This window comes from Pongo pygmaeus, chromosome 8 (assembly GCF_028885625.2).
Source record: "Pongo pygmaeus isolate AG05252 chromosome 8, NHGRI_mPonPyg2-v2.0_pri, whole genome shotgun sequence".
Taxonomy (NCBI): domain Eukaryota; kingdom Metazoa; phylum Chordata; class Mammalia; order Primates; family Hominidae; genus Pongo; species Pongo pygmaeus.
The window spans coordinates 24,853,339-24,880,800 of record NC_072381.2 but is presented as its reverse complement, the minus strand read 5'-3'; the positions used below and the strand labels follow the sequence as shown (position 1 = coordinate 24,880,800).

Genomic DNA, 27,462 nt, shown 5'->3' with positions numbered 1-27,462 from the left:
AGCATGGGAGATCCTGGCATTATCACTTCTGTAGATATTTGTATACAGCCTGCGGTCTGTTTTCAGCTCAGCCTCGAGTATGATCATTTTAAACATCAGAAAATGAACATGGTATTCTACCAGAGTCCACCAGAGGCTGCCCATATTAGCATAAAAGCCAAGGGCCTGAAGAGATTTTGTTCCCTCCTTTCATTATCTCCAGTACCCTGTTTCCACTTCCTTTTCAAACCCTAGTCATTCTTCTCTAACCACACTGGCCTCCTTTGCTGTTCATCTCAGGGCCTTTGCACTCACCGTTCCACTTCCTGAAATGCTTTCATTTCAGATCTCTGCATAGCCTGCTGCTTTGCTTTCTTTAGGGTTCTATTCACATGTTCCCTTCTCAGAGAAATGTTCTGTTCCAATTTAAGATATTACAAAGGGAAAAACAATCATGCCATTAAAGAAGGCACTTTTTTTTCTTTGAAAGAAGGTTGTAAAATGATTGGAAATTTTTATTATTTAATGGAAATCTCATTTTGTATAAGTCCATTTCAGGAAAGAAGAGCCAGAGGAATCCTAGATTGGATCCTTCGAACTGGAAATGACAAAGAGATATAGCCACACCAAAGAGGCCTTAAGCGTAGTGAAGTTCCCTCTCTCCCTGGGGAAACCAAATGGAAGAGAGAAAGAGAGGCTGCATAGAGCATTTTTTTTTTTTTTTTTAATTTTTACTGCTTTCTCCCTGAAGCTCCTTCCTCTTGTCTTCCTCCTCCGCTCCTCCTGTTTTGTTAAATTGTATCCTAGGTCTCTGTTCTTTAGAGCTGTTAAAATCAGCAGCTGCTTCTAACACCAGTAGAAGGAGGCTTTGCGTTGATAAGCTAGGAAATTGGAAATAGGCCTTTTGACACTTAAGGTACCTTAAATTCTTGCTACTTTAAGTGTGGTCTATGAACTGACCAGCAGTATCTACACTCCGAGAAGCTTGTAAGAAATGCAGATGTTCTGGTCTCATAGACTTTAGGGAATCAGAATTTGCATTTTAACAAGAACGTCAGGTGATTAAAGCTCTGCCTTCAATGGCCAAAAGAGAGTTAAAGGTTATTTTTGAGAGGTACCTAATTTGTTTTTCTTTTAATATTACTTTACATTGTGTCATCCTTTTAAAAATTAGGACAAATGCAAAGTATTATGGTGTTACCACTTACCATATTATTTAAATAATTATGTAGAAAAATTCTAAGTGGCTAAATGGTACCTTTTTTGCAACCACTGGATAAGATCCTAAATTAATCCAGAATACCTAATCACAAAGAAAATTCTGTTTTTCATGTTTTATATTTCATTGTTAACATAAATGGAAAAATCGAAACCATCTTTAATTCTTATTATTTTAATCAGTTAGGGAGCCTGAAAATTGGACTTTAGGCTGAGAACTCCGAGGGTTTTGCCTTGCCTAGGTGTAATACTTTAAATTGGCTTTTTTCCTGGCTTGACCTCCAGGCCAGCCTCTCTGTAGCGTTGTAGGTGTGCTGTGTGAGTGCTCTCTTTGCACATGGCTTGCGGCACACTTCCACACTCACCACCTTGTGTAGGAGACATCAGCTGGAAGTGGCACAGGGAAACCTTGCTGGTGGGCAGGGTGCATACAGGATGAGCAGAGACACTAATATGTGCGGGGACACAGCTGGCATTGCCAAAATGCACAGATGGCTGGTTTTCCACAGGTGGATCTTGCAGGTAAGAGCAAGGGGACGGGAATTAAAGGACAGAGGCCTATTAACCATTGTTAGGAGAAATCCAGCCAGACTGCTTCTGTATTTCACCAGCAGTATTGGAGAACCATTGACCTAAGCTTCAGAATTGCAGCTATCACAGCTATTGGCCTTCAGCAGGGGAGGAAAAAAACGCCTCTCTCTGCCCCTCACAGCAAGCCTCTAAAGTGGTGAAAAATGCCGCAGGAACGTTAGTTCAATATTTTGTGAGTGATGAAGAATAGGTAATATTTAGTGAGTACTTAACTATGTGTCAGACTATTTAACCAACTCTACAGAGATGCTATGAATATCACATTCCCATTTTACAGACGAAGAAGCTGATAAACAAGGGCTTAAGTCTCTTGTCGGGGCCACATAGCTAAGAAGCTGCAGAGTAGTACGCAGGCCCAGGGAGTGAGACTCCAAAGTCTGGGTGCTTGATGTCTTCTCTTTACCGAAGCATATAATATAGCGTTCTAGTCATCAGCTTTTAAAACTAGTAATTCTAGGCTGGGCACGGTGGTTCATGCCTATAATCCCAGCACTTTGGGAGGCCGAGGTGGGCCAATCACCTGAGGTCAGGAGTTGGAGACCAGCCTGGCCAACATGGTGAAACCCCGTCTCTACTAAAAATACAAAAATTAGCTGGGCGTGGTGGCAGGTGCCTGTAATCCCACCTACTCGGGAGGCTGAGGCAGGAGAATAGCTTGAACCCGGGAGGTGGAGGTTGCAATGAGCCGAGATCACACCATTGCACGCCAGCCTGGGGGACAAGAGTGAGACTCCATCTCAAAAAAAAAAAAAAAAAAAAAGTAATTCTAAAGATGTATCAGACATCTAGAGTAAATAATAAAATTATAAGGATATAATATGCAAATATATGTGTAAATTATATATTTCCCTCCCATTCCCAATTGCTGGCCAATTTTGGGAGTAGTGGAGAGAAGTAGACTGAAAAAGAGATAATAGGAGCCAGAAAGGGGACGAAAAGATGAAAGGAATGTCTGGAATGATAGATACACAGTACTGAAGAGCTAAAGATTGAAGAGAAAGCTAAGGTAGGAAAACACTTTCGAAGGGCAAATCAGGTTTTGCAGTAACTATTAGTGGCTGTGAGTTTTAGGCGCTTTTTGTAGTGTTGATTAGTTGATGTTCTTCCTCTGCTCTGTTACTGAAACCTTTAGCATTGCTGATATATATGTACAAATATATTGTGAGTTGGTGAACGTGTCATATAAGCAATATAATTATAAACATTGAGCCTATGTGAGCAGAATTCAATGTTAAAATTCTGCAAAGTGTCATCATTACTGTCATTTAACAATATGCATAATTGCTTTTAGCTGGAAAGTGGTTATGTTTGGATTGTAAACAATTTGCTTTAATTTTAGTTCACATTGATGGTTAATAGCAAGCCAGCTGCTTCTGGATCTGTAACTTAAGAGGACCTAGTAGGTATTTGGCCAGAATACCCTAGTAGGGTATTCTGCCCGGGAGCTCTGGTTGATGGGTGAAATCAGGTTGAAATGAATAAGAAAGAGAAAATGGAAATCTCTGAAGGAAAAGGAAGAATTTAAAGGAAGAGTCTAAATGGTGTGTGGATGAATGGATGGCAGACCCATCTGTTTTGGCTTCTTGATGAGAGTTGGACTTGATTGCAAAGAGAAAAGCACTTAAAAATACTACCTCCTCCCCAACTTTGGGGAAAACAGTTTGCCTGAGAGTAGAGGCACGTATTCACTAGTCACTTTGCCGCTGCTTGGTAGTGTGACTGAGCAAGTGTGTTAATGCTCTGGATTTTAGTTTTCCTGTGTTATAAACTGATTAGATGATTTCTTGGGCTTCTTAATTCTAGTTCTAACAAAAAGTGATTCTTAGAAAAGCAGGATATGTTTTTACATAGTACTGTATATTTGAGAAATGAAATTTTGACTCCTGTGTTGTACCATGTTTAATTCATGATTGATGGGGAAAGTTTCTTGTGTAGGGTCCCATTCATAGTGACTTTAAATTTAGAAGATGAATGGGAAAATCCTTCATTTAATACAAACTATACAATAGGTCCTTTAAAGAATGTAGCACTTAATTTTTCTAAGGGTGGTCATATATGATAAGCAAATGTGGGAGCTACTGAATTTACTAGCTTTATCAACAAAATGCCTTAGAATTTCCACCCAAAATGCAGTACATATGACTCTGACACTACTGGCTCTTTAGTTGAAGACAGTGTTCAGCTCATTGGGTTGTTTTATTTTGGTTTTTTTTGAGATGGTGTTTCGCTCTTGTCGCCCAGGCTGGAGTGCAGTGGTGCGATCTGGGCTCACTGCAACCTCTGCCTCTCAGGTTCAAATGATTCTCCTGCCTCAGCCTCCCTAGTAGCTGGGATTACAGCTGCACACCACCATGCCCAGCTGATTTTTTGTATTTTTTCAGTAGAGACGGGGTTTCACCGTGTTGGCCAGGCTGGTCTCGAACTCCTGACCTCAAGTGATCCACCCACTTCGGCCTCCCAAAGTGCTGGGATTAGAGGTATGAGCCACCGTGCCTGGCCAGCTCATCAGGTTTTAAATTAGAAATTATAAAGCTCTGTATAAAATGTAAGAAAAAAGCATCCTTTAAATTGATGGCTCATTTAGGCAGTAGTGGAGAAAATGTGAACTGAAAGGGAACAAGGGGAACCTGGAGAAGAAGAAAAGATGGGATAGGAAAGTGGGAGAGGGAACATACTAGACCAAAAGGTGTCTCTTTCTTTTCTTTCTTGCTTTCTGTCTCTTTCTTTTTCTGTTGGTGAAATTCATCCCTTTATTTGTCATATTGTCCTCATACCCCTCACCCCTTCACCCAGACCCCTTTATAAGGCCATTTCACCCATTTCTCAGCAGCGAATACCTCCAGCTGCCCTTTTCCTCTGGATGGTTTCCCTTGGCTTAATGAGTTTTGCCCCATCTGGGACATCACTTTCACCTTTCCCAGGGGTGGATGAGAGCCAGGGAAGGGCCACCCCTAGGAACATGTTTTGTTACCCATCTCTAGAGATTCTGGGTCAGGCCTCTGGATGCCATCTTGATTTTGATACTCATTCCTACGTTTCATTGACTTTGAATGTTAAATGCTGCTACCTGACCTCTGCTGTTCTGTGATCCTAACATCCTCCGTGGTCCTTAAGAACCCCAGACCTATAGCAATATCTTCTACTGTCAGTGCTGGCCAGAAGGGGACAGAGAACTGGCACTGCTTCCATCAGCACATTCAGTATTGCCGGGTACACGGAGTGTCCTGTGGGCCCTCCTGAGGGTCACTGTTAGCTGGTTGGTTTTCCGATGTAACACATAGCACATAGACCTGTTTAGCAGGCCCGATTCTCTGAGCCTTCAGATCCCTTCTGTCATGGTCTGTCGTAGCAGTTCTGGCATCTCTACTTCATTTAATGTGGGCCATCATTTTTTCCAGACTTCCTAGAGCCATCCCAGTAATATATTTGAGCCTCCACTGAGCCCGCACCTCAGTATTAATCCTGTGTTAGGTCATAGTGCCTCATTTCAGCCTTCATCCAGCGTCACATTTTACCGCCTTGAGCTAACATTCTCAGAACCACTCTGCCCCACTACAGAGGCACAGTACGCTTCTGAGTACTTTACCTACTGCCCCTAAATGCTGAGGTTTTTCCCACTCATTGGCGAAAACGGGCTCTTTTCTTCGTCCTGTGTGAGTTTCGAGGGTTGGTGCCTGTAATTTCTTCAGGAGATTCTTTTCCCTCATCATTGCTCAGCTGAAGACGGGTCGGGGAGGACCCCCTGCAGATTCTCAGAGCTTTCTGTCTCTCTGGGCCACTTTCTTCTCCAGGACTCTGTGCTGTGAACTTGAGCTGCCCTGCCTGGTTCCCCTGCCCTGTGCCAAGGCCCTGAAACTTTCTGTGCAGTAAGCTAGGGTGCCCATAGGGCCCACTGTTTGTGTCCTCTTTTTGAGGGATCAGTGTCCCTTGTGGGCCTGATGTCCAATGCCTGGAAACCATTGTTTCACATATATTCTCTGGATTTTTAGTTGTTTTTGGTGGTAGAGTGTGTCAGTTCAGTTATCTATTGCTGAGTAATAGAATACCCTTAAAATTTAGTGACTAAAGGAACATTTATTATCTCAGTTTCTCTGGGAGTCAGGAGTCCAGGTGTGGCTTACCTGGGTCCTTCAGCTCAGGGTCTTTCGAGGCTGTCATCATGCCCATCAGCCAGAACCGCAGTCATCTTGAGACTTGCCTGGGGAAGGGTCTGCTTTCCGGCTCACTCATGGATTGCTGGTGGGATTTAGCTCCCCGCAGGTGCTTGGATTGAGGGTCTCAGTTCTTAAGGGGGCTGTTGGCCGAGGCTGCCCTCAGAGGTTTCTTGACACATGGGTCTCTCCAGAGGGTAGCTAACAATAGGGCAGCTGGCTTCATAAGAAGAAATGATGGAAGAGAGGCAGAGAGAGTGCAGGCGAGACAGGTCACAGTCCTTCGTAACCTAATCTTGGAAGTGATATCCCATCACATTTGCTAAATTCTATTCTTTTTTTTTTTTTTTTTTGACACAGAGTCTCACTCCATCACCCAGGCTGGAATGCAGTGGGGCAATCTCAGCTTACTGCAACCTCTGCCTCCAGGGTTCAAGTGATTCTCATGCCTCAGCCTCCAAAGTAGCTGGAATTACAGGCACCCGCCACCGCGCCCAGCTAATTTTTGTATTTTTAGTAGAGATGGAGTTTTGCCACATTGGCCAGGCTGGTCTTAAACTCATTATTTCAAGTGATCCACCTGCCTCAGCCTCCCAAAATGCTGGGATTATAGGCGTGAGCCACCGCACCCACCCTAGATTCTATTTGTCTATTTATTAGAAGCAAATCGCTAGGTCTAGCCCACACTCAAGGGTAGGGGATGACACATAGCATGAATATTGCAAGGTAGGGATCATGGTTTTCTTCTTTTTTCTATCACTGTGATTGATGATAATCCATTTAGGAATTGGGAGATAATGGATAATGTTCAGGGAGTTTCTTTTCTTTCTTTTCGTTTTTTTTGTTTTTTTTTTTTTTTTGAGGTGGAATTTTGCTCTGTCACCCAGGCTGGAGTACGGTGGCACCATCTCAGCTCACTGCAACCTCCGCCTCCCGGGTTCAAGCGATTCTCCTGCCCCAGCCTCCTGAATAGCTGAGATTACAGGTGCATGCCAGCATGCCCAGCTAATTTTTCTATTTTTAGTAGAGACAGGGTTTCACCATTTGGCCAGGCTGGTCTTGAACTCCTGAGCTCAGGTGATCTGTCTGCCTCAGCCTCCCAAAGTGCTGGGATTACAGGCGTGCACTGTGCCTGGCCATGGTTCATTTCTTTTCCAGGAGGACTTAGAGGATTCAGCATAAAGTAGTACGCAGGCAGTGATGTATTATAGTGAAAGAATACAAAAGCAAAGTGAAAAAGTGTATGGGACAAAGTTCAGAGGACACCACCTACAAGCTTCTAAGAGTCCTCTGCCGGTGGAGCCACATAGGATATACTTAATTTTCCAGCAACAGATTGTTAAAATATGTGTGAAATACTGCCTACCAGGGAAGCTCATTCAAGACAAGATGTTTAGTGGGGACAGGTCACATACGTACCTTCAGCCTAGTATATATCAACATTCTAGACTCCCAGAAGGAAAGGAAGTGTTCAGCATAAACCATGTCATTTGCACAGTCTAGGCACGGGGAGCCACTATCATTAAGGAATGACGGGAACCCTCTTGAAATCCAAGTTGCCAAACACCAAAGGAGGGGCCGCCTTGCAAGCTGGCCTTTCTAAGGGTAGCAGTCAGGCCTCCTGTGTTAATTCTTTCTTGTACAATAGGGAATGGGAATTTATGTTAAGCTTACCACAAACCATAGTGACCAGTCAAAATATTTTGTTAAATTTGATGATTGTGGGCCTAGGCATAAGGGGGTATGGGTGAGTTGAATGGTACTTTCTGGGGCCTAGAGATCAAAGGAACGTAATTCGGGTAATAATCCTAACATTTAGATCCCAGCTTGGTGTTACAGTGTATACTTGTGAATTTAGAAAAAAATGAAGTTTCAGTGGGCCATTGGTGTATATCTTTTGCACCTGATTTTGTCCTGACTACTGTGCTGGGTATAGGCTGTAAAATGGTGAACACGCATGTCTGTGTTCCTGAAGATTATAGTCTAGTGGAGGAGAGAGATATTAAACGAATGAACATAGAAGTAAAAATATAATTACAAAAATAAAACTCTTTTACAGGAAAAGAAAACATTCATTTTCTACTCAATACAGTTTCTTTACATACCTGGTTTATGGTAGTAAAGCCCCTAAGATGAGACAGAGCTTGGGTAGTGAGCTTTGACGCAGCCAGGAGATTTGTGTGGCAGGAGCCAGTGAATGGGGGAGAGGGATGAGGGTGTTAGGTTAGAGTCAATCCCTCTGCAAGAGAAGGTTTTAGGGGCCAGGCGCGGTGGCTCATGCCTGTAATCCCAGCACTTTGGGAGGCCGAGGCGGGTGGATCACCTGAGGTCAGGAGTTCAAGACCAGCCTGGTCAACATGGTGCAACCCCATCTCTACTAAAAATACAAAAAAATTAGCCGGGCGTGGCGGCGAGCGCCTGTAATCCCAGCTACTCGGGAGGCTGAGGCAGGAGAATCGCTTGTACCGGGGAGGCAGAGGTTGCAGTGAGCTGAGATAGTGCCATTGCACTCTAGCCTGGGCAAGAAGGCAAGAAGAGCAAAACTCTGTCTCAAAAAAAAAAAGAAGGTTTTAGATTTCCTTCCCAGTGTGATGGGAATTCTGTTGTTGGCTTTTTAGCATGACAATGACAATCAGATTCATGTTTGTTTTTGTAAAGGTTTTAAATAGAAATGTAGCAGTACATAAAATGCATAAATCATAAATACATAGCTTGGCGAGTTTTGCAAAGTAAACACGCCTGTGTCGTCATTGGCCACTCAGACATAGAACATGAACAGCGCCTCAGAAGCCTCTGTTATGCCCTTGGCGGTCATTGTTTTCTCCTCCAAAGATCATCCCTCTCCAGACTTCATCACCGTATAGTGGTTTTGCCTATTTGAACTTTCGTGTGAATATTATCACGCTGTATGTACCTGTTGTGTTTGACTTTTATCACTCAGCATTATCTTTGAAATCTATCCATGCTGTTGCATTAGCTGTAAATTGTCTAAAAATTTGTTTATGGTAGTTCATTGTATGAATAGACCACACTTTATCCTACTCTTTTTTTTTTTTTTTTTTTTTGGAGACAGAGTTTCATTCTTGTTGCCCAGCCTGGAGTGCAATGGCACAATCTCTGCTCACTGCAACCTCCACCTTTCAGGTTCAAGCAATTCTCCTTCCTCAGCCTCCTGAGTAGCTGGGATTATAGGCGCCTGCCACCACTCCCAGCTACTTTTTGTATTTTTAGAAGAGATGGGGTTTCACCATGTTGGCCAGGCTGGTCTCAAACTCCTGACCTCAGGTGATCCACCCGCCTTGGCCTCCCAAAGTGCTGGGATTATATGCGTGAGCCATGGTGTCTGCCCTATCCATTCTACTCTTAATGGACATTTGGGTTGTTTCCAACTTTTGGCTGTTACAATTTCCAGAATATAGAGCTGGTTTGTAAGAAGACACACTCTTAGAAATGGTTTCTTCTTGTGAAAATTAAAATTACTTAAAATTTGATTTAAATATTTTATATAATTTAGTAAGAAGAATTGTACCAGTTTTTCCCCCCATAGTCTATACTTACCATGGATGTTTTCATCGACTCCATGCCTATAGGTATCATATGATAGACTGATGATTTCCAAATCTTGGATCACTTTCCTGAGCTTAGATTCGTTTGTTTAACTGCTAAGTATCTCCACTGGCACCTTACAGGTGCTTTAAACCCATATCACAGACTAAACTTATGTCCTTCCCTCCCAACACCATTCCTCTCCCATCTACTAGACTTCAGTAATAACAACAATACCAACATCATCAACAAAAATCCGAACACCTGCACTATTAGTAAAGCAGTGTTACTGCCCTTCTTGTAACAGAGAATTCCATTTTGTCTCTTCAGGCCGATCTGAGTGATTCATGTTTCTTATTTCTAGCTTACACATTTTTAGTAAAATTTATGGTATATTGGATTTCTATTTTTTGTGAGTATTGTATGCACTTCATAATACTTGAAGATTCTCTTTGTAAAATATACGTCTTATATATTTATGCTTACTTAAAAATCATAACAGTTTGCCCTTGTAAAAGGTTTTAGAGGTTTCTCATTGTTCAACCTTCTCTGGTATTATTGAGCTTCTCTGGCATTATTTGGTCATTTCTGTATTTTAGCCAATTAAAACATTTATTCTGTGTAAAAATATTGCCTATTAAAATAAACCATCTTACAATGTTTCCAGAAATACATTATGTTGAAAGGCAGTTGTATTTATAGGACATAAATTATGAAGTGATTAAAATAATTTATTGCTTTCTAAAAGGCCTTCCTCCAGGGTTTTAAATAGTAAGTTCCACCAATGCCTCTAAAATGTGTCTAAAATACTTTTTGATATTTAATCATAACTTTTCATGAACAAGATATAAAATAAATAACCTTCTACAGGTTTTTGAAATAAATAAGACACAATTCAGATTGACCTCAGCGATGTATTTGAAAGAACGTGAGTGAACTGTATGTTATTACCACATTAGAAGTTGGATGACAGCCTCATTGCTCCATGTCTGAGCCCTGTTTCCCCAGGGAACTGTGGATGCTATTAGCTCAGCTTCATGCCATTTGCCTTTGCTGGACCCAACAACTCAAAGCTGGACCAACTCTGATGTTTCCACCTAAAGTTAGGGTACATACCAGTGCTCACACTAATCAGAATGTAAGACAGCTTGATCCTCTTACCCTGAAAGGCTTGTTATCTTGTCTCTAAGGGGTCTGCTACCCCAGCTGATGACCTCTCAGTTTCTGTGTATTTTAAGCTTCCTTTCCAGTCCCCAGGGATTTTGCTTTGATTTCTACTATTATAAGACATTCCTGTTAACCCCAGTTTGTAATTTTATATGGGAGCTGTGTTCTGAACACCAATGACACCATGTACTTTTCTAATTTAATCTTAAAGACGCTGGAGACTATATTGTATCTGCCTTTCTATGTTTTATTAAGTGTGTGTGTGTGTGTGTTTGTGTGTGTGTATATATATATATTTTTTTTAATTTTTTAATTTTTTTTTTTGAGACGGAGTCTCCCTCTGTCACCCAGACTGGAGTGCAGTGGCGCGATATCGGCTCACTGCAACCTCCACCTCCCGGGTTCAAGTGATTCTTTTGCCTCAGCGTCCTGAGTAGCTGGAACTACAGGCACATGCTACCACGCCTGCTAATTTTTGTATTTTTAGTAGAGACAGGGTTTCACCATGTTGATCAGATGGTCTCGAACTCGCCACCTCAGGGGATCCACCTGTCTTGGCCTCCCAAAGTGCTGGGATTACAGGAGTGAGCCACCACGCCCATCCTGCTTTTCTATGTTATTTATATTATGGGACACTTAGAATAGCATGTTATATGCCAAGATGTCTAGCCTCACTAGTAATGAAAGAATAAAAAAATTAAAACATGAAGAACCATTTTCATCTTTAACATATTTGCAAAGATGAAAAAAATACCCAGTGTTGGCTGGGATATGGATATAGCAATCTCATGCTGTTAATGGATTTGGTTCCCTGCTTTTCTGGATGGCACTTTAAAATATTGTGTCTAAAACTAAAAACAAACAAAAAGTAAACATTTGAGCCAGCAGCTCCATTCTTAGGAATTTATCCTAATGTAATTCTCAATGGTTTTTCATAGACACTGGTCTATAAGGCAGTTGTAGTTATAATAATAGTAGTAGTAATGTAGTGTAAAAAAGATAATGAACAAAGAGAAGAGTGAACAAATAAAATGTGATTTAGGTAATGAAATACAATGTAGTCTTTAAAAATAATGATGTAGGTATATGTAATTGATATGGAAAGACATACAAAATATTGAATAAAAAGAAATAGGTTAGAAGATTTTCCTAAAGTATGTATTTTGTGTGTGTATGTGTATATATATACACACACATATATATACATATACACATATATACATATATACATATATACACATATATACATATATACATATATATACACATATATACATACATATACATATAATTATTTTTGAGACAAGAGACCTTGACCCTGATGTCCAGGTTGGAGTGCAATGGCGTGATCACGGCTCACTGCAGCCTCAACCTTCCGGGCTCAGATGATCCTTCTACCTCAGCCTCCTGGGTAGCTGAGACTACAGGGACGTGCCACCATGCTGGGCTAATTTTTTGTATTTTTTGTAGAGATGGGGTTTTGCCATATTGCCCAGGCTGGTCTTGAGCTCCTGGGCTCAGGCGATCCGCCCACCTTGGCCTCCCAAAGTATTGGAATTATGGGTGTGAGCCACCACTTCCAGCCGGTGTATATTTATGTATGAAAAAGTCTGGAAGAATATGTATATGTCTTGAAGTATTGACATAATTTTCTCTAGACGGGGAATGACAGGTGAGTTAAATTATTTCCTTTTTGCTTAGGTTTATTTTCTGGTGTATCCTAAGTGAACATACATTATGTTTTCATAAATATAAATTAGAAAAAAAGAATGATATATTAGCCAATAGCTATTATCTTCAGATTGTTAAAACAGTTTGTTAGTGGTGTGGTGGAAAAGTTCCAAGATCAGAAGATTGGAAACTGAGGTTCTAGTCCAAGCTGTGTCACTAATTAGCTATGAGGCCACCAGTGAGTCTTTCAGGGACTCAGTGTCTGTATTTGTAAAATAAATTGGCTCAACTAGATCTATGATTTTAAAAGTCCCTATCAGACTATTAGTGTTTCCAAGGAATTAGTAGAGTAGGTTTCTGTACCAATGCTGTTGCCTCTTTCCCCCAGCAGAGCAGCTCTGTATACAGTATTCAATATTTGTATATTGAATTTCTGTTCTAAGCTATCTTTCAGCAAAAGGTCTCAGAGATTTGGAGTGGGAGGAAGGGAAAGAAAAAGGAAACCCCATCTCTGAGATTCAGTAATTCTAGGTATATTTGATGCTACTCCCTTTAAGCTTCCGTCTTTCTTCCTATTCATGGGGCATGGGTTCTTTTAGGACAGAGCTTAACTCCTGTGTCAGGATGCCCTTGCTCTCCTGGAAATAGCAGACTATGACAGTCTACCTTCATTGAGAACTAATAAGTAAATGGATGATTCATGTCTGATATGAGAGTGCCTTCACCCTAGCTGATACATAGAGATCCTATATTTTTACACATGTGAAAAACCATTTCATCATCTTCTATGAGTTGTTTCCCCATCTAGTCTTGGCCTATTGGAGCAGTACTCTCTTACTGGTCTGTCCTGCCTTAATTTGGACCCTAACGAATAGTTTGGGTCACCAATATTTGTGTAACATTTGGCAAATAATTTAACCTCTTGGAGTGTCAGTGTTCTGTTCTATAAAATGGTGAATAACCAAATTGAATTTTTTTTTTTTGAGATGGAGTCTTTCTCTGTCACCCAGGCTGGAGTTAGTGGCGCCATCTCGGCTCACTTCAACCTCCACCTCCCTTGGTTCAAGGGATTCTCCTGCCCCAGCCTCATGAGTACCTGGGATTACAGATGGCACGCCACCACTCTCAGCTAATTTTTGTATTTTTAGTAGAGATGGGGTTTCACCATGTTGGCCAGGCTGGCCTTGAACTTCTGACCTCGGGTGATCCACCCGCCTAGGCCTCCCAGAGTGCTGGGATTACAGGCATGAGCCACTGCACCTGGCCACCAAATTGAATTCTAGTATCTCTGATTTTCCTTCTACCTATAAAATTCTTTGAAATCGTGTAGTCTCTCAAGTGTTGCCAATGAAAATGAGTCCACCATTAACATTGGTTGCTGATATAGTATTACTGATAACTCAAAATTAACTTACATTATAAAAACTTATTTATACATACATTTAATAAGATGAGTCTCTGATAATCATAGTCAAGATAACCATAGCTCTTCAAACAAAATAGTGAAACCACATGATATGTGTCTCACCGTCTGTACCTTTTTCTTCCGTAGCCTATATACATGCTTGGTATTGCTTGTATCTGCTCAAAGGGGATTGCATTATTTCATTGGTAGCTAGGATAAACTGAAATTTAAGCTTGACTTTTAATTTGGTGATTCCTGTCTACCCAAAGGGAAGGGAAGTAATTGTTTTTAACCATAAAAATGCAATCTGTTCCTTGATTCAGAGTAAACAGGATTTTATTCATATCATAAAGTAAGTAGCTTTTGAAAGTATCTCTATTATATTTGGTAAAACTTCTTTACAAGAAAATATGTGTAAAAAATAGGCATATCTGTATTTGAGTTTATGTCTGTTTCTCTGGTTTTGTCTAGTTGTGAAATGTGCTGTATGCACTCACTGCCTCAAATGAGGAAAATGGAGAAATAAGGAAATAAGAACAATTCCCCAACAACGTTTTAAAGTCTTCATTTTCTATTATCCTTGTTTTATGTAAACTTTACTCATTTCGTATAAATTTCATTCATTTTTGAGGTCCCACTTTCTGTCAGGTTTTGTGTTGGGCACTAGAGTTAAGACTTGGGCATCTTGTCAGGAAGCTGCTCTGTGATTAAAAAGATAGATGTATGAACAAGCAATTATAATGTGGTCAGTAAGTCCTACAGTAAAGGCACTCTCTACAGTAGAGGGCCTGGGAAACTGCCTTTTTTTTTCTTTGAGATAGGGTCTCCATCACCCAGACCTCATGGGCTCAAACGATCCTCCCACCTCAGCCTCCTGAGTAGCTTGGACTACAGGCATGCACCACCATGCCTGGCTAAATTTTGTATTTTTTGTAGAAATGGGGTTTCACTATGTTGCCCAGGTTGGTATCAGGTTGCCCTTGCTCTCCTGGAAGTAGCAGGTGAATTTCTGGGCTCAAACCATTGCCTGCCTTAGTCTCCCAAAGTGCTGGGATTATGGATGTGAGTCACCTCACCTGGCTTAGAAACTGCTTTTAAGCCTTAAAGTACACTGATCGGGAAGTTCTGCTGTAAGGCACTTTGGTGCTGAGAAAGGAATAGTTTGTTCAGTTAGTACACGGGAAACGTGAAAACAGTCATAACTCATCTGCAGGGATGTGCCGTGTTATGTTGCAACTGGATGTGAAAGGTTGCAACTGGATGTGAAAGGTAGCAACTGCTTGCGTGCATGTTCATTATAGAAAATCCATGAATTGTTCAGGAAAAAATTTAAACAGCTCCTAATTCCAAAAAGTGTGTATGTGATTAAAATAATTTTGATCATATTGGGGAGTTTTATATCTTATATTTTTGCTTAACATTATATTTTGGGCACTTTCTCCTGCCATTGAAAAATGTTCACAGTCATGACTTTAGGAGCTATATCATAATTTACTTACTATTCTTTTTTGTTGTTGTTAGACAACATAGTTTCCAGTTTGAGTTTATTTATCTTTATTTTTATTTATTTATTTATTTGAGATAGCGTCTCACTCTGTCGCCCAGGCTGGAGTGTGTGGCACTATCTCGGCTCACTGCAGCCTTGACCTCCTGGGCTCAAGGGATCCACCTGCCTTAGCCTCCCATGTGGCTTGGACCACAGATGCATGCTACTATGTCTGGCTGATTTTTAAATTTTTTGTAGAGACAGGGCCTCATCATGTTACACAGCTAGTTTCAACTCCTGGGCTCAAGCAGTCCTCTTGCCTCGGCTTCCCAAAGTGCTGGGATTACAGGCGTGACTCACCATGTCCGGCCTAAGTAGTTTCCAATTTGAGTTATTATACCGTGGAATGAATAGCTTGTAATATGTCTTTTTGCCCTTATCTCTTATTTCATTATTTACTGGCTTAACAAGTATAAAATTGAAGTTTCTTAGTAGCTATTGCCAAGTAGGTTTATAGGAAGATTGGACTTCCAGTGAAGTATATGTGAATTCCCATTTGATTTCATCTTAACACTGTGGTACCATGTTTTTCTTGATTTGTTTTAGCTTGGTATCTTTTCTTCAGTGTCCTCTGCTTATTGAAAATAATGTTAGTGAGTGGGTTAACTAAACTGGAGTGCAGTGGTGCGATCTTGGCTCACTGCAACCTCCACTTCCCAGGTTCAAGCGATTCTCCTGCCTCAGCCTCCTGAGTAGCTGGGATTACTGGCATCTGCCACCATGCCTGACAAATTTTTGTATTTCTTGTAGAGACGGGGTTTTACCATGTTGGCCAGGCTGGTCTTGAACTCCTGACCTCAAGTGATCCGCCCACCTCAGCCTCCTAAAGTGCTGGGATTACAGGTGTGAGCCACTGCACCAGCCAAGAAGACAATTCTATCAATACAGTATTATATTTAGAAAAGAAAGAGGTTTGTTGCACTAAATGATAATCTCATTGTATCTTTATGATTGGTAGATACTCTCTGGGAAGTTAACAGCAAATCAGGAATGTAAATAAAATCGTGATCTTTGATTTTGGTAGACATGCTTAAAAAGTAACTGATTATAAATGCTTAATAGAGCTAGTTAGGCTTTGAGAGTAGGGGCCAAATGCTTGTGCCACTATAAACTGCTAATATCTATATTGATTGGATGCTCTTGTTGTTTTGGACCTATACTAAATGTGATTGACTGCCACTAAACTCTTTTGAATATGTATTCAGCAAATTATTTCTTTCCATCATTTGGCTCTCTTTCTGCCTTTAGGAAGAAAATACTATGTTTACTAAAATGTTTACTATGTTTACTAAAATGTTTACTAAAATATAGGAATGGAAAAAACAAACAAATTTGAATACTTATTATTAGAGTACTGCTACATGGTTCATTAAGGAAGAAATACATGAATGGCCAAAATTACATTTTTACACCACAACCCCTCCTCCCCCCAATTTTAAATATATTGATTTATCCTTCTTTACAAAAAAGGATCATTTAAATCTATATAAAGCAGATTTAAATGATTATAGCAGTCCTAATATCAGTCATTATTTGTTAACCCATTCCTAGGCCGGGCGCGGTGGCTCACGCCTGTAATCCCAGCACTTTGGGAGGCGGAGGGGGGCGGATCACCTGAGATCAGGAGTTCGAGACCAGCCTGGCGAACGTGGTGAAACCCTGTCTGTACTAAAAATACAAAAATTAGCTGGGCAAGATGGCGGGCGCCTGTAATCCCAGCCACTTAGGAGGCTGAGGCAGGAGAATTGCTTGAACCCAGGAGGCGGAGGTTACAGTGAGCTGAGATCACGCCACTGCACTCCAACCTGGGTGAAAGAGTAAGACCCTGTCTCAAAAAACAAAAATTAAAAATAAAACGTAAATAAAAAACCGATTCCTAGTTTGCTCAGTTGTTCAACAGTCAAACTGATAAACTCCTGGGAAGTTTTGTTTTTGATAGGAGTTTTTGTTTCAGCAAGATCTAAGTTATTTAAGATTTCATTTAACAAGAAAATGCTTGAAGTATGCATTTCTCTGAGCCTCATTTTAAAAAATGTAAATACCGTATATGCCTCTCAAAGTTGTAGTAATAGTTAAATGTGGCAGTTGTCAGTTAAATTTTGGGGATCATGTATTATCATTTAATTATGGTTAAAGTTTGAAGAGTGTTTTATAGTGTTGTATCTTCAAGTTTTTTTTTTTTTTTGCTGGTTTTTTTTTTTTCTTTTCAGACAGGGTGTCATTCTGTAACCCACGCTGGAGTGCAATGGCGCAATCTTGGCTCACTGCAACCTCTGCCTCCCTTGTTCAAGTGATTCTTGTACCTCGGCCTCCTGAGTTCCTGGGATTACAGGCGTGCACCACCACGCCCAGCTAATTTTTGTATTTTCAGTAGAGACGGTGTTTCGATACGTTGACCAAGCTGGTCTCAAATTCCTGACCTGAAGCAATCCACCCACCTTGGCCTCCCAGTGTGCTGGGATTACAGGTGTGAGCCACCATGCCTGGCCTAGGCTTTCTGCTTTTTTTAGGAAACAGTCCTGCAGTGTATGTAGCATATGCAAATTACTTTATAAAGTATTTTTATTTTGATTTCTTTTTCTCTTAAACTGAAGCCATAACTGTTTCTGAAAAATGAGAAGTAGATGTTTTTAATTTTCCTGAGAATAACACTGAGGAGTACAATTGAAACTTTGCAGATAAAATATTGTGTGAGATCTGTACATGTCCAAAGGGAAGGTGGTTTCCTAACCATGCGCCCTTCTAGGTTGAGAGGCTGACAAGGACAGAGCATGATAGCAGCTGCTTATGGAAATAGCCTAGACCAGGTTTCTGAGTTATTCCTTTACAGTTTATATTAAAAAGCCATCTTCTGGCATTATACTATAAAGACATACCCTAGGCTGAGGTGGGAGGATTGCTTGAGCTTGGGAGGTGGAGGTTGCAGTGAGCCAGGCTCATGCCACTGCACTCCAGCCTGGGCAACAGAGCGAGACTCTGTCTCAAAAGAACAAAAAACAAAAAACTTGCCTTTGAAAATAAAGTAAATCAGAGAGAGAAAGACAGAGAAATGTGCTATCCAGGTAAAAATTAAATTAAAAAACCAGAACCCTGAATACAGAAATAATAGTGAAAATATCAGTGATTCAAAAATAATCCATACATGAAACCATACAGATACAGCAGAAGGGACTCATGTCAACAGTCAGCTTATGAAAGCCAGCCATATGAAAAGTATTATTATAAATGAATGTCCAAGTAAATAATGAAGTTGAACATTGAAAGCTACATTTAAAAAAATTAAGCCCAAATGTTTAATTGGAATATTATCGACTAAAGTAACTTAGATTGTTCAACTTCATGTTGTGAGAGTATTACAGTCTCATTAGTCATCATCTTTTTTTTTTTTTTTTTTTTTGAGATGGAGTTTCGCTCTGTTGCCCAGGCTGGAGTGCAGTGGCGTGATCTCCACTCACTGCATGCTCTGCCTCCCGGGTTCACGCCATTCTCCTGCCTCAGCCTCTCAAGTAGCTGGAACTACAGGTGCCCGCCACCACACCCGGCTAATTTTTTGTATTTTTAGTGGAGACAGGGGTTTCACTGTGTTAGCCAGGATGGTTTCGATCTCCTGACCTCGTGATCCGCCTGCCTCGGCCTCAAAGTGCTGGGATTACAGGCAGTCATCATCTTTTATCTCTTAAGTGTTCAGTACCTGCTGAAAAACAATTACTTTTTGGGAAAAAACATCTATATACATCTAGATATTTATCATCAAAGCATTTCCCATTGTTGACCTTTATTGACAAAAAAAAAGAGAAAGAAATCTTTAAAATTAGAAACTCCGTAAACAAGCTGCTTGTGAAGTTATCAAGCATACTTAGCATGTAAAAAATTGTATTCAAGAGTCTTCTTTCTCAGTTGGAATTTAAACAACCCTTTAGTTCACAACATCAGATTTCCACATGTTGAAAAATTTTGCAGAGAAATACCCTGTCAAGGAATCCTAGTATGTGAGGAATAATTTACAATAAGATTGATCTCTGTGGCATTAGGACTGTGGATAGAGTAATTTAAAAATAGGCAATATTTAAATGTTGAAAAACATATTATTCCCTTCCTATTCATGGCATACTCTAGAGAAAAGCATGGGCTAGCTGCATCACCTACTATTAGCTGTGTATTTTTGACAAATTCATCACAGCAAGCCTGTTTTTCCATCATACTTGTGATATCTGCAAAAATATGCTGAAAGTTTTATGGATATTCAAGATTTTGTTTTTCCCTTCAGACAAAACAATATTTTATATACTGTTTTCCCAAGTATCTCAAAAGTGGTATCACAATACGTTTTTAAAATAAGCCTTTATGTATCAGTGACCCCTATTTTTTTTTTAGGTAGTTAAATAGTGCATGTACTATGTTCCTGGTATTGTTTTAATCCCTTTACAAACTCACTTAATCTTCTTAACAAGAATATGAAGTGCACTGTCATTATCATCCTCATGTTAAAGACAAGGCACAGTTGTGTTAAGGAACTTGTCCACGAGCCACAACTTAACAAATCAAGAATCCAGACCCAGGCAGCCTACCTCCAGAGTCCATGTCCTTCCCCACAAGCATGCCATCTTCCAGTGTTACAAAAGAAAAAATGAGCCAGGTGACGGTCATACCATACTAGTTCCAACAGTTTATATACAAGAATAAAAAGCCATGTGGCTGCACACATTCAAATCCTGTCTTGTATTTTCTCAGCTAATGACATCATAAAAAGGTGTTGCGTCACCATGAAACTGGCCCTAAAGTAAGGAATGAAATTTTGCTTTAAGTAAGTGGTATTATTAATATTGATGGTAAAATGGAAAAAAAAAAAAAGACAAAATGCTTTTCAAGAGTCCATGGGAGTTAGGCTTGTAATCTTATTGATATTGATATTGATGGAATCAATATCAGTATCTTTTAAGAGGAATACAGTATAAAATGCTTTCTTGGGTCTTATTATGAATGATTCCTGGAATATACTAGGACCCTGTTCTACTTAAAGTGCAAATAATTACAAAAGATAGATTAGGACTTATATATTGTTTATACAGGCACTCTTTTATAATTCTCTTGCATTTACTTTTGTGACAGCCCTATCTCTTTCATCTCTGTTGAACATGTAGACTTTGTACTTTTTATCTGTGGAAACCGGATATAACATATCTATCTAAATAACATTTTTATTGAAGTATAACTTAATAACTATGAGATCCATCCATTGTAAGCATACATTGCAATGGTTTTTAGCAAATTTATGCAGTTGTGAAACTTTCATTGCAGTCTTTTGGAACATTTCCATTGTTCTAGTTTGGGATGCCAGTTTGCATTCCCTTATGTGAGGTTTTTATCACCTTTATTTGCTTTATGACTAGTGATTTCCCCTTACAGTCTCTCTCACCCTCTTTGAGTTTGCTTTGTCTAGTTGTTATATCTAATTTTTATGGAATTAGTTTTTAATCTTTATTTTGGTTTCTTTTAACCTTGAGTTATTATTCAATCAAATGACCTTGTTATGAAGTCCTTTAAGGGAGTCAAATGACAGTTCTTAGTCCACAGGAATTTAACTGCTATTATTCCAGTCACTTCTTGGCTTCTTGCACTCTGATGTTACATGAATTGGCACTCACATTAGGGAAATAAGATGTGTGTAGAGGGATATTTCTTAGGTGGAGAAACCCGTGACTGCTGGCTCCTTCACTGTGTGCCTATAGCTTGCCTTTGTTATAAGATCTAACAGATCAGTGGCAATGTGAGTGAGTAGAAGGAGTGAAGAGGACACATATGTATATTTCTTTTCATCTTCTCCTTCTGTGAAGGCCCATAGAAATGTAACCCTCTAGGAGACTAGAGGAGCTTCAATGTTATGTTCTGGGTGGGTGGAATGACTGAGACACCTGAGCTGTGTCACATTCAGAAATCTTAGTTTGCAGAGAGCAAGAAAGAAATTGCCTACTCTGCATCCCATCTTCTCTGTTTGTGTAAAGAGCCCAGTAAAACAAGACATAGCAGGCTCAGTTCAGAAATGTGAAGCATGTAACCATGATCCAAGAGTTACCTATGTGATTTTTAAAAAAAAGAAAACTTAGATATATTTGGGAGCTGTGAGGCCAAATCATAATAATACATTAGAAATAAATTTAATACTGTATAGTTTTTAAAGTGTTCAAATATGAGTCCCACTGGAAAAGGAAAATGTAAAAGATAATAAATTAGATCAAAAAGCTGTTACGGGGAAGAATCTATGTAGATTATGAAATAAAAGAGATGATGAAAAACAATTTAACATAGAGAAAATATTCCAGCATCGAATTCAGGAGACCATTATTTTAATTCTTAACTGTGATGTAAACCGGCTACAATCTTGGATAAATCACTTAGCAAATCTGGACCTTATGTGTAAAGGGTTCACTTATTTAGATTAAATCTTAAAAGACTCTTTTGTGCTCTAAAATTATATAATGGGATGGCAGCTAAGCACATGAAAAGATATTCATCATCATTTGCCATAAGGGAAGTACAAATTAAGATCACGATGAGATACCACTATACACTTGTCACAATGGCTAAAATAAACAATAGTGGCAATACAAAGTCCTGTCAAGGATGTGGAGAAATGGATCACTTATACACTGCTGGTGGGCGTGTAAAATGGTACAGCCAGTCTGAAAAGCAGTTTGGCAGTTTCTTATAAAAGTAAACATGCAATTATATGCTGTGGTCTGAATGTCCTCCCAAAATTCATATGTTGACACCCAAACCCTCAAGGTGATTGTTTTAGGAGGGTAGGGCCTTTGGGAGATTATTAGGTTCTGAGGATGGAGCCCAATGAATGGGATTTATGTCCCTATAAAAGAAGCCCCAGGAAACAACCTTGCCCTTCCACGATGTAAGCAAGAATGTGCAGCCTATTTAGGAAGTAGGCCCTCACCAAACACTGAATCTGCCGCTGTCTTGATCCTGGGCTTCCTGGGCCTCTAGAGCCATGAGAAATAAATTTCAGTTGTTTATAAGCAACCTAGCCTATGATACTTTGTTATAGCAGCCCAGATGTACTAAGATGACATATGACCCAACAGTAGCACTCTTGGACATTTATTCCAGGGAAATGTAAATTGTGTTCATATAAAAACCTGTACATGAATGTTCATAGCATATTTATTCATAGTAACCCAAAACTTGAAACAGCTGAGATGTCTTTTAACAGATAAATGGTTAAACAAAATGTGGTACATCCATTCCATGGAATACAACTCAGCAATGAAAAGGAATGAACTATGGATACATGCAGCAACCTCGGTGAATCTCCAGAGAATTATTCTAAGTGAAAAAAGCCAATCCCAAATGGTTACTGACTGTATGATTCTATTTGCATAACATTCTTGAAATGACAAAATGATGGAAATATAGAACAGATTAATTTGAGAGGCTAAGGCAGGAGGATAACATCAGCCCAGGAGTTTGAGGCCAGCCTGGGCAACATAGTGAGACCTGTCTCTAAAAAAAAAAAAAAAAAAAAAAAAAAACCCTCAAAACAAACCAAGCAGCCAGGCATGATGGTGGTGCATGCCTGTAGACCCAGCTACTTGGGAGGCTGAGGTGGGAGGATTGCATGATCATTGGGGGTTAAGGCTGCAGTGAGCCGAATTACACCACAGCATTCCAGCCTGGGCCACAGAGCAAGACTCTGTCTCAAACAAAACAGAACAACAACAACAACAAAAACAGAAACAAACCAAAAGAAAAACAGATTAGTGGTTGCCAAGGGTTAGGGGACATGTAGAAGGTGGAGGGAGAGAGCAGGTGTAGGTATAGTTATGAAAGGGCAACAAGAGAGATCCTTGTGGGGATGTGACATTTCTGTATCTTGACTGGTGTGGTGGGTATATACACTTACATAATGTGATAACCCTGCATGGAACTAAACACACAACGAGTACAGGTAAAACTGGAGAAATATGAATAACACGAGTGGATTGTATCTGTGTCAGTAACCTGGTTGTGATATTGTACTATAGTTTTCTAAGAAGTTACTGTTGAAGGAAATTGCATAAAGATTACATAGGATCTCTCTGTATCTTTCTTTCCCTCTCTCTTTTTTTTTTTTTTCCCTTTTTGTTGAGAGTGAGGTCTCACTGTGTTGTCCAGGCTGGTGTCGAACTCCTGGGCTCAAGCTGCCCTCCCACCTCTGCTTCCTTAAGTGCTGGGATTCCAGGCATGAGCCACCATGCCTGGCTGTGTATTATTTCTTAAAACTACCTGTGAATCTATAGTTGTCTCAAAATGAGAAGCTTAATTTAAAAAAGAACTAAAATTTTAATGACTATTTTATTCATCCACGTATCTACTCTGTAGAACAAGGTTGGGTAAACAGTAGGTCCTCAATAAATATTTATTTACTGATTAAATGAAGAAAGAGTATGTCAGTGAGTGAGACCGTGATCTGCACATATACAATGAACTCTCATTTGGATCTCAAAAGGAGGATCCAGTCATTACTTACAGCTTAACTAGACTATTTGGGAAACTAAGCCTAGAATACCTCTTACCCTACAAACGCTACCTAATCATATGCTTGCTTTTGCAGTCGCTTGGGACTTAGCTTGAGTCTCTCATGTTATGCTCCACTAAATCCTAGAAGTGGGGGATAAACTACAACGGATTTATGATAAGTTAGTTTCAAATATACATAGCCTCCATAGATGATTTCAAAGACTTCATTCACACAAATAGCTAAAAATAGGGAGGAAAAAGTTAGCAGTTCATCCAAGATCCAGTTTCTTATTTTCTTATTTCTTACTTACACTATTGATTGCTAGCCCAGTTTTCTCCAGTGCTCCATTATTTGCTTTGATGCATCTTTCTAGTTGCATTTTACACGCAAGTATGTTAAAGTGTTGTGAGAGATTGTGATTTAAAGAGCTATCAGGAAAAATAGATTTGAAAAGACAATGGAGCTTGCAGAGAAAGAATGAGGAGTTAATATTTATTTATTTAGAGTCGGAGTCTCACTCTGTCTCTTAGGCAGGAGTACGATGGCGTGATCTTGGCTCACTGCAACCTCTGCCTCCTGGGTTCAAGCAATTCTCCTGCCTCAGCCGCCCGAGTAGCTGGGATTACGGATGCCCACCACCACGCCCAGCTAATTTTTGTATTTTTAGTAGAGACGGGGCTTCACCATGTTGGCCAGGCTAGTCTCTTTGGCCAGGCTGATCTTGAACTCCTGACCTCATAATCTGCCTGTCTCAGCCTCCCAAAGTGCTGGGATTACAGGTGTGAGCCACTGTGCCTAGCTGGGAGTTAATATTTATTAAATGTTTATGTACTCTGCTCTTCATACGCATTTCACATTTAATCCACATTCATTCTCTGGGAGAAGTGCTTTTATTCTTATTTTAATGATGAGAAAACTGAGGCTTAGAGACGTTAAATAATTGTCCACTATACTGCAACTAGCAAATGGCAGAGCCAGAGTTAGTGCCCGATTCAGCTGACGTCAAATCTCCAAATCCTAAGTTCTTTTTTTCAAATTATGTTTATAGATTTAGGGGGTACAAGTGCAGTTTTGTTACATGGGTATATTACGTAGGGGTGAAGTCTGGGCTTTTAGCATAACCATCACCTGAATAGCGAACATTGTACGGGTAATTTTCCACCCTCATCCCTTTCCACCCTCCCCGCTTTTGGAGTCTCCAGTATCTATTTTTCCCCTCTGTATATCCATGTGTACCCGCTGTTTAACTCCCACTTATAAGCGAGAATGCGAGCCTATGTTCTGAACCACAATGCTAAACTGAAAATTAAAATTCTGGGTCAGATAAAAAGAGAATCACATTCCTATGCCAGTCCTCAGCAGCATGCAGTAATGCAATACACTTTTGTAACAAAACTGCACATGTACACTCAGAACCTACAATAAAAGTTGGCAAAAAAGAGATAGAATCAAAATAGAATCTTGTGTTCTTGAAGAATGTTGGGAGATAGGAAACAATGATTAATAGTTATTTTTTCCAATGTTAAATTCTAGAATCATTTTTACTTTTTAGGGTTTTTTTTTTTCCCCCTGACACGGAGTCTGTCTCTGTGTCGCCCAGGCTGGAGTGCAGTGGCGCCATCTCAGCTCACTGCAGCCTCCGCCTCCCGGGTTCTAGTGATTCTCCTGCCTCAGCCTCTCAAGTAGCTGGGATTACAGGCACGTGCCATTGCACTCAGCTAATTTTTGTATTTTTAGTAGAGATGGGGTTTCACCATGTTGGCCAGGCTAGTCTCAAACTCCTGACCTCAGGTGATCCGCCTGCCTCAGCCTCCCTAAGTGCTGTGATTACAGGCGCGAGCCACTGAGCCCGATCTACTTTTTATGTTTATATTTGCTGTATACAAAAAGATGCGCACATATGTATCTTTTTGTATATCATGTTGACTTTATATGGTATAATAAAATGAACCCTTAGGAACTCCCCACAGATTTTAACTTATACATTACCCATGCTGTTGGAGTAATGTGTGTGTTTTCCCCAGATCTCAGCCCCATGCTTCCTCATTCACACACTCCTATCCCCTCAGGATAACCACTTTCTTGAATTTCATGATAAGCATCCTATTGCTGCTTCTTTTGTTTAAATGTCTTTGTTGAGGTACGTTTGATATATAATCAACTGTACATGTGTAAACTGTACAGTTCGGTAAGTTTATACGCAAGTATGCACCAGTGAAAGTATCACCACAGTCAAGGTTATTCACCACCCTTCACATTTCCTCATGCCCCTTTATAACAATCTCCATCCTTACACCCACCCATAGCAACTGCTAATCTGCTTTCAGTCAGTGTAGACCAGTATTTACAATTTTTCTAGGATTTATATAAATGGAGCATACAGTATGTACTCCTCTTCCTCCTCTTCTTCTTTGATCTGGGTTATTTAACTCAGCCTAATTAACATATTGCTACCTGTATCAATAGTTGATTTCATTTTATTGCTAAGTAGCATTCTATTGTTTGGCTGTGTCACAGTTTAGTTATCCATTCGTCTGTTACTGAAATATTTCAGTTGTTTTCCAGTTTGTGGCTATAACAAAGTTGCTGTGCACATTTATGTACAAGTCTTTATGTTGACATATGCTTTCAATTTCTCTATGAGTAGAATGGCGGTGTCATATGGTAGGTGTATGTTTAACTTAAGAAACTGTCAGACTGTTTTCCAAAGTGTACCATTTTACATTCCCACTAGCAGTCTCTGAGTGTTCTAGTTGCTTCACATCCTGACCAACACTCAGTATGGTTAGTTTTTATATAGCACATCTATTATGTGTGCAGTGGTATTTCATTATGGTTTTAGTTTGCATTTCCATTATTGAATTTTGAGAGTTGTTTATATATTCTAGATACAAGTCCTTTATCAGATACATGATTTGCAAATATATTCTCCCATTCTATGGCTTGCCTTTTCGTTTTCATAAAAGTGTATGTGTGTATGTATATACGTGTGTGTGTGTGTGTGTGTGTGTATACTTTTCATAAAATGTATCTATTTTTTGAGACAGGGTTTCATTCTGTAACCCAGGCTGGAGTGCAGTGGTGTGATCACAGCTCACTGTAGCTTCAACCTCCTGGGCTCAGGTGATTCTCATGCCTTAGCCTCCTGAGTAGCTGGGACTACAGGCATGCACCACCACACCTGGCTAATTTGTTTGTTTGTTTGTTTGTTTTGAGACAGAGTCTGGCTCTGTTGCCCAGGCTGGAGTGCAGTGGCATGATCTCGGCTTGCTGCAACCTCTGCCTCCCTGGTTCGAGCGATTCTCCTGCCCCAGCCTCCCGAGTAGCTGGGATTACAGGCGCATGCCACCACACCCGGCTAATTTTTGTATTTTTAGTAGAGATGAGGTTTCACCATGTTGGCCAGACTGGTCTTGAACTCCTGACCTTAGGTGATCCCCTCACTTTAGCCTCCCAAAGTGCTAGGATTACAGGCGTGAGCCACTGTGCCCAGCTACAGCTACCTGGCTAATTTTTAAATTTTGTGTAGAGACAGGGTCTCCCTGTGTTGCCCAGGCAGGTCTCAAACTCCTGGCTGAGATCCTCCTGCCTCAGCCTCCCAAAGTGCTGGGATTACAGGTGTGAGCCACCATGACTGGCCAGGAAGTGTCTTTCAAAGAGCAGAGGGTCTTAATTTTGA

General features: G+C 40.1%; 1 protein-coding gene across 4 annotated transcripts in view; it reads left to right on the top strand.

Moving 5' to 3' along the window:
* ARHGAP21 (Rho GTPase activating protein 21) overlaps nucleotides 1-27,462 on the top strand; it is a 134,957-nt gene that overhangs the window by 20,306 nt on the left and 87,189 nt on the right. The gene's annotated exons all lie outside the window — the stretch shown is intronic.